An 8,825-nucleotide genomic window follows, 5' to 3' on the forward strand; every position below is an offset into this window, starting at 1 on the left:
TTCCAACAGGATTCAAGCTGTCATTACAAGACACTAGTTTATTTGCTTTATTGAAATGCTGATTTTGTGTTTTTTCAATTTATTTTGTTTTCACTTTGCCATTTTACCTTTTAAGGTATTTCTGTGCAGTGTTTGGTGAATCAGTTAAAAATTTTATTGTGATAGGCCCAGTCTGATTCCTTCTTAAAATTGGGAGCCATCTTGCCACAAAGACATAAAAAATCTAATTTTGGCTTTACTATAAATTACTGCAAATTCTGATCTTGCTTGGAATGCCTGTCCATGCCTTGAACTCACCCATGCCTGGCTCTCTCTGACCAGATAGTAGCCCTCTCTAAACTTTAATGATGCTTCATAAATCTTGGCCTTCCCTGGCCAAGATAAGGACCCTGACTGAGGCTATAATGACCTTCATAAATTCTGATGTTGGGGCCAGCAAAAATGTAAACTAGCATTAGTGTTATGATCCTCAGAGTTTTGTTATCTGTGACCCCCCCCACCTTTGTGTAACTTTCTGGGCTATAAAGCTGGGCTGCAAAAAAGATGCAGTGCTGTCTTGTTCCTGTGGTTTTTGTTGGGAGAGGAAGCCCAGCTGGTTGAAATAATAAGCTTGCTTTAATTTGATTTTAATTGGAGTCAGTGGTCTTTTCTTTGTGTTCTGGTCTAACACCATCTCTTTGGGTAGATGCAGAGTCTTTGGATAAGAACATGTTGGGGGCCATGTTTTTGCCTGCCCACTGCATCCACTTGGGTTCAGGTGAAGTGAAACCCAGGGCTGCCCTATCAGATTTCTGTCTGGTTGAGGTTCCCATTGCTGAAGGCAGGTGTTGAAGGTGCCTGTCATTATTACACTGCTGTCTCTGTCCTCACATCGAACAGTGTTGCTTTATATCTTGGGTATGTTTTATTCTCCTGCTGAATCATCTCCTGTATAAAGATGGTGACTTCAACTCTTGTTTCTTTCAGAGTCAGTCATTTTATTTGAATTCAAGCCTAGCTGGCTGCTCTTTTTGGCTTCCATTCATGGAATATCCTCTTCTTTCCTGCAGTTTCCTCTGTGTGTTCTCACATGTGAGGAGTCTCTTGGAAGCACATGGGGTTGCTCTTTGGTGTTTTTAACCATTCAGTTGCTTAACATTTTAGAATCAAAGAATTTATTCATTGTATGTTTAATTTATTAATTTTATGTTCAAATGATGTAATTATTAATAGGTAAGAACTTATTACTTTTCCTTGTTTTTTTTTTCTATTTTTGCTGTATGTTAGTTTTTTTTTCTTACTGAGTTCCATGTAGTTAAGCAATTTCATCTATTGTTATGTTTTGAATCTTTGCTTTTGATTTTCATTGCATCAGGTTTTTTGCTTAGTGATTACCACAAACTCTGTAAAGACTATTTTATAGTAATATCAGGTTATATTAATCAAATGGTTACTTTGATTACCTTCAAAAAGAAAAAGAAAAAAAAAACGAAAACAAGACAGGTGTCTCTCAATTGCACAGCCCTTGTCTAGGATGAATAAGGACCTGTGCTCTGTCACCAGCCTCACAAATATAAATACATAATTGTGAATACATTCCATTTTAACTCCACTCCCTCCTCATATTTTACAAGGTAAGTTGTCATGATCTATAATCTTGTATCTTGCATACTTTTGAACAAATAATGGTTATTTTTAATAGATTCACTTTTCAAACTTTGAACTAAGGAAAACCAGGGTACACGTCCAGTTGTGTTGCTGGTGTTTTGATTGTGAATTCAGACTTTCTGTTCACTGGGCTTTGTTCCTCTAATTGTGTTTCTGAGGCTCAGCAAGGCCCTGTCTTTCCCTGGCCCTTGACTTTGCACCTGTGTTTACTGGTGATCTCCATGTGGGTGAAGTAGGAGCTCTGCTGTTCCTAGCCTACTCTGTGAGCAGTGTTCTGCTTGACATGGACCCTAAATCAGGAAGTCACATGCTATGAGCAGCAACTCCCCTTTCACTACTCCAAGCGGAATGATTTACAACACAGGGAATCAGCTTGAGTGTATGACCAGGTAACTGTGCAGTTGTGGGAGAGAAGTGAGTCAGAATTCTGACAGTAAGACATTGTGTTTGTCTTTTCACATTGTGTCAAATGTGCACTTGTACTGAAACACAGAATGGAAGGTACAGATTTATCCACATGTGGTGTCTTCCTATATGACTGAGGAGGTGTTATCACTATCTCTGGAGACAAGGGGAAGATTTCCCTTGATGCACCATGAGCAGTAAACCTTTTTCTTCCTCTTTGATGTCAGTGTCACTTCAGGACTTGTGCTTGCAAAAGAAAAGTGAGTGACAGAAGGAAGGGTTCTCGTGGAAACAGAAGCTTTGGGAGCCTTCCTCTTGCTCCTAATTTGTTTGTCTGCTGTGGTTGGGGTACAGCCTTCCTAGGGGCCAGTGAGTTTGCAGCAGTTTAAGCAGAAGGAAAGTTCCTGTGGAGCAGAGGTGAGGCGCACTCACACTCATCAGGACATGGATGGGGCATGTCCTGCACTGGGCACCATAGAGATCTGGGAGTGACACACCCACCTCCCAGCTCCAGGCCCACTGCAGGTAGTGTCTGACCACTAGCAGTGATCCTATTCCTCTTGATGATGTTTACAGAAAAGAATTTAGCATGCATTCTAGTTCGACCAGATGTACATCTGTGAAGACAATTTTCAATATTATTTTGACAGTTTCTTGAGTACAATCTTATAAAATACCATGAATTGTATATATAGAATTAGGAATGTGGCTCTCATTTTCTAAAAGAAAAACACTCACATTCAAAAAGAAATTGTAACTCTATAAAATAGAAAAAGCTGTAAAAGTAGAATTATTATATTATCAATCTATGCTTCGCCCCCCTCCCCTGACTCAGACAAAGGCAAGGCCCTACTGAGGTTGATGGTGCTAGGCATCCATCCTCTGGAGGAGCGCAGTATGTTTCTGGGAATGGGATGGTTTGTTTTTGTATTCCTGTTAAGAAGTATAGTTGGGACTTCTCATATGACCATTAAGTATGAAGGAAAAAAACATGACTTTCCCAATTAATGCAACCACTTCTAAAGAATAAATCTGTTTGCTCTAAATGCAATGATTCAGCTGTGGAACGTAAATTGTTAATGTTTAATGAGAAACCCCCTATAGGAAAATAGTCAAGGAAGTTTTTGAGAAATTATATTAAAATCTAGAGAAGAAAAAATAATATTAAGAATACAGATTAATGCTTGGTACTGGGCAACTTGTTCTCATTCCAGTGCAAAATGTTTTGGTGTTCTTACTCTTGTTTGATTAAAATTAGTAGTCTCACTTTTCAAGTTAACCACTTGCCATAACCACGGCGCTAGTTCTAGTCAGTAAGTCAAGAATGAATAGTCAAGGTATAGGCCAATAGTCTAGGACATTTCTAACTATTATTAAAAGCTAACTAAGCAGAAACAGTTCAAAGCAAAATTCGAACTGAAAGTAAAAATGCTTGCTTATGCATAAGCCAAGATATATTTTTCTTATCTAATTGTAGCTACATGATATTTTGTTTCCTTCAATAATGATTCCTGTTTTGTAACCACAAAATACTGGGAGCCTGCCAAAATAAAAAGTATATATGATTAACCTCACAAGTAAAGATTGGGATTCAGCACCTTCACTTCATGTCCGTGTTGTTTCTCAGCTGTCTTTTGAAGACTCCTCACCATCCATTTGTCTCCTAAGACTTCCTGCCAGAGCTGGACTCCAAAAAATCTACTAAATTAGATGTGCCTCACAGTGAGCAGAAAACCTTCACCTGAAATTATTAGGTGTTTGAGTTTCCAGGTGTTTCGTAGAGGGAATTGTTTATACAAATTCAACATTATTGAATTAAGCAGTGCTGCTCCTAGGGCAATGCTGAGTATGTTGATGTAGCTCCCCTCCCACCCATTTATGCCACATGAGCAATGGTGATGGTGACTGGCTTGGAATGTAGATTTGCTCTTGAATGCATGGCCTCTAGCAGGGAGAGGAGGGACCATGTCCAGGAACAGTGGGCCTATTAACAGGCCCATTAGGTGTTTAAGAGCTCTTTTCATTCCATCCTTGTTTAAATGTACACCTATAATCAGCTCTACCAGATAGTTATTTCCTTTAAGTGATGAAACATCTTTAGCACATATTGTTAGAACTGTACAGTATTGGTGATAACATAAAGAGCTGCTTAACTTTATTTGGTATTATTGTCCCAATTTATTTTCATTCCATTTTAATTTCAGGCCCTATTTTTCTACATAAATCATACATGGCACAGTCTTTAATTGCCAGATATCACCAAGCTATTGAGTTCAATATTTTTATACCTAAAAAAACAATAAATGCAACTATTTTTTCCTAGGCAGACACAAGTATTCACAATCAAATATAATTAATTCATATTCTGGTTTTTTGTCCATATTAATGTAAACTAAGTGTCAGAAAAATTGAAGAGCGTGTTCATCTTTAAAATCTCAAACATTGTGGACAAATTATCCTGATATTTTGCAGGCAATATTTATTGTGTTTATTTTGAGCTTCTACCCAATGGCCACAATTCCACCTCACTAATAAAATCCAGTGCTTCTCAGAGGGATTCACATGCTCTGAGATTTTGTCCCAGGAATCTCTGTGCTCTCCTCCCCAGCTGTGCTCCCTTTGCCCGATGCCAGCTCTCCAGCTCCACTGTCTAGGGCCTGCTTTGTCCTTTGCAGGTGAACAATTTCTCCTCTGAGCACCAAACTGCTTAATGTCCCCACCCCCTTGCATGGCTCACCTCCCTCCTCTAGAGCTCTACTCAGACATCAGGTCCTTCACCCAGGCCTCAGTCAACCAGGCCGTTCAAGATGGCACCTCAGAAGTGAGCACTGTTTCTGTTCTTTTCACCTATCATCCACTTTTAATTTGTATTTGGTTTTTATCACCTGTAATAATATGGATTTATTTGTTCATTTATGTATTTTCAGCCTTTCCTCAGAAGTTTCTTGTTTTGTACTAAATTCTTAAAATGTTACAGTGCCAACACTTCCTGGGATGATTAATAAATTAAATAGGATCTAAGATGAAGTCATAAAGGCTATATTTTTATACCTATCTAGTGTTTCCTCATTGTGAAATGTCCCACATCATGTGTGGGCCCCATCAGCCTCAGAAGTTCCTGCCATGAGGTAATGAATGTAGCATTGCTATGTCATATGCATTGACACTTGTGTCCCACTTCAGTGTGGTCTCTTGGGGCATCTGGTTGGTTTTCTGTGGCTGTCCTTGCCTATTGATGGTTACTATGAAATCATCTGTAGCCACCACTTTATTGTCAATAGTGAAAGCTTTGCAAGGGAAAAAAAACAGGGGGTGGGTTTAACCAGAGAAGCCTCTGTGTCATCACAGGGCCAGCAGCTGCTCAAAAGTGATAGTTGGCTCAAGGCACTGACAGGAGCAGAAGCAGCACAGCCAGAATGTGTGTCTTTCTGTCTTTACTGTGGTGCAGGAAGTTGGAGGCTTTCAACTTTCAGCTCTATTATATTCTGTTTCCACAAAGTTTCCTCCTGATGATTGTGAATTGTGACATATATTTTCCATCCAAAGATAGTAGAATGCAAACGTGCATCCTTTCCTTTTAACCATCAATATCCCATGAGGAATCAAAAGATTTAAGCAACACCTTAACTGTTTTTCTTTCTGCATTTTTATCCCTCTCACCAAACTTTAACATCAAGACTGCTAATCTTTCCCTCAAGAGTCTAAAATTTTAGTCAATCTGTCCTGTAAAAAGTGAACTACTGGTGCCTCTTCTGTTTGAAATCATGGCAGGTGTGAACATAAACACTAGCTCCACCTTCATCTTTCCAGGACTCTTGGGCCACTCCAGAGCCCAACAATTTCTCTTTGGGATGCTTTTGACATTGGCTCTCACCTCCCTAGTGGACATGCCCTCATGATTCTTCTGATTCAGTGAGACCTCTGGCTCCATACGCCCATGTACTTCCTCCTGAGCCAACTGTCCCTCATGGATGCCATGCTGGTTTCCACCACTGTGCCAAAAATGGCTGCTGACTACTTGAATGGAATCAAGTCCATCTCCCCTGCTGGCTGTGGCTTGCAGATCTTCTTCCTTCTCACTCTAGGTGGTGGGGAGTGCTTCCTCTTAGCAGCCATGTCCTATGACTGCTATGTGGCTGTATGCCACCCTCTGTGCTACCCCATGCTCTTGAGCTGGCCACTGTGTCTGAGGATGACCATGGGGTCCTGGTTCCTAGGAGCAGCTGACAGGCTGATGCAGGCAGTTGTTGCCCTGAGCTTCCCATTTTGCAGCAGGCGAGAGATAGACCATTTCTTCTGTGAGGCCCCCACGCTGGTGCTGACACATCTGTCTTTGAGGATGTCATGTACTTCTGCAGTGTGTTGATGCTCCTGGTGCCCTTCTGCCTCATCTTGACCTCCTACAGTCTCATCCTGGCTGCTGTCCTTTACATGCACTCCCCTGAAGCCCGCAATAAGGCCTTTGCCACCTGCTCTTCACACATGGCTGTGGTGGGGCTCTTTTATGGGGCTGCCACTTTTATCTACATGAGACCCAAATCCTACAGATCAGCTCACCACGATAAGGTGGTGTCAGCCTTCTATAGCATCCTCACCCTTATGCTGAACCCCCTCATCTACAGCCTGAGGAACAGCAAGGTCAAGGGGGCCCTGATAAAGTGTGTGGCCAGTGTGTGGCCTTAAATAATTGAGGGACAAGTGCATGGAGTACTGCATACATGGAATACATTAAGGGTGTCTAAGTGGCAGGCTGCTCCCCTGTGCTAGGCATGTGAGCAGGAGGCCACTTACCTCATAGGCACAGCCCTGGGCATGAGGCCATGTGTTGAAGTCCCTGTGCTTGTTCCACAACCCACTCTCATTTGGTCACTACAAAGACAGCAGAAATTGCATTAGTGGCTGCCTGTAATCTACTTAGCTACTGCCTGAGCATATGTACATGGTAACTGCACACTAAAATTAGACCTATTTCTTGCTTGGTCTTGGAGGTCTTGATTATCAACTCTGCAGCCACACTCTCCTCTACTCTGTTCCATGGACCTTTTTGCTGGACAAGAGAGAGCTCACACACCTGGCACCTGAGCAGGCTTCTGAGATAAGCCTATAAGACAGGGTGTGGAAGGGGAAATGGGGAACCTACTGACTCGCAGCTTCAAGTGCTACACACTCTCTTAGATAGAGGTTTAACCCTCAAGAAGAGAGAAGCCCAGAAGTTCTGAGATGTAATAATAATAAAAAACACTAACCCATGAATCAATACTGCTGATGATTTTGATCCTGGGATATGGGACAAGATAATGACAAATGCGCTACAAGCTGAACTGAGACAGGGTATAATTTATCACTACATTTTTTTCTATTGTGACAGCCATTCAGCAAAGTTTAGGGGGCCCTGCAACAGACTCTTGTCATATAATGATGGCCCTTAGGGAAGATGAGGTTGGAGAGACAGATGGTGGACAAAGTTGGGGAAACCATCTACCTCAAAACAAGCAACCTCAGCAGGTACAGGAGGAAGAGAGGCAGGAAATGTTACCTCTAGCCTTCATGGTGCAGGAAGAGGTGACCACAAGTAGTGCAGGTGAGCCTTCTACTGACAGGCAAAGGTGACATCCTTCCCTGAGTCAATGGCACCTGCCTCCTTATGAGGCAATGCCAAAGCCAGCAAGGGATTATGACAGCTTAGAAATGACCAGTCCACTGGACAGGCCCATGCCATGGTCTCCCAGAAACCCATTCCAGGAGGCAGAGATCCTTTTGAAGGTCTATGTAGGATAAGAGATGAGAAGTGGGGTGAGGGAGTAAAAGCCTTCTCAGTCAACACAGTCCCCACACCAGAGCACCTTGCAGAGCAAATGCTGAAATCCCTCAGCCTTGAACTAAATTGCCCTCAGGACTGGAGAGACCTAGCCAGAGCAGCTCTTGAGCCTACAACATTTTTGAAGTGGAAGGCATTCTCCAGTGATGAATGTGAACAGCGGGGGGATCCTAACCACACCACAAATGTTAGCCTCCCGGCTGAGTGCTTGCAGGGAGAAGGAATCTACAGTTCCCCTGCAGTACAAGCCACAGGCCCACCAAATTATTTCCATCAGGTGCGGCTCTGGGCTCTGAGAGCCTGGAGGAAGTTGGCAGCTGGGGGAGGGACAGTTTCCATACAGGGCTTAAGGCAGAAGGCCACTGAGGACTTGCCACAGTTTACTGACAGGGTAAACAAGGCGGAAGAAGGGAAGGTGTCTCATGAAGGAGCCAGAGCGGCCTTAGCCAAGGAGTTGATCTGTGACAGACTAAATAAGGAACACAGAGAAGAAGTGGCACCAGTATCAATAGCACACTGGATGACTGGATTTTGTCCCCCCCAGGATATAGGGACACAAGCAGCTCAAGCCTCTCTGCAGCCCTCAGCCATGACAGTTTCATAAAAGCAGGACTAAGGAGGCTTGCAGACAGCTAGTCAGAGACTGCAAAATATGCACCTTTTCTCCCCACTGACCCTGTACAACCTGCTGGAGTAAATCCCTGAGCTATAATCCAATGCTTTATGGCAAATGGATGTCACTCATTATGCATCTTTTAGAAATTTAAAATATATTCATGTAATTATTGATATCTATCCAGGCTGTGTAATGGCCACAGCCCCATAGGAGAAACCACAAAAAGGCCATTTCTCATCTACTTAAATGTTTTGGAAATACAAATGTTCCCATGTCTATTAAAACTGACAATGGGCCAATCTATACTAGCAAGACATTTCAGGCAGTTTGCAATGATTG

At 42.3% G+C, this 8,825-nt stretch overlaps 1 pseudogene; it reads left to right on the plus strand.

Annotated features, from left to right (window-relative positions):
* Positions 1–5,816: 5,816 nt before the first annotated feature.
* On the plus strand, positions 5,817–6,735 carry LOC144372634 (olfactory receptor 2T33-like; annotated as a pseudogene).
* The last annotated feature ends 2,090 nt before the right edge of the window (positions 6,736–8,825 follow it).

Source organism: Ictidomys tridecemlineatus, unplaced genomic scaffold, assembly GCF_052094955.1.
Source record: "Ictidomys tridecemlineatus isolate mIctTri1 unplaced genomic scaffold, mIctTri1.hap1 Scaffold_138, whole genome shotgun sequence".
Classification (NCBI taxonomy): Eukaryota; Metazoa; Chordata; class Mammalia; order Rodentia; family Sciuridae; genus Ictidomys; species Ictidomys tridecemlineatus.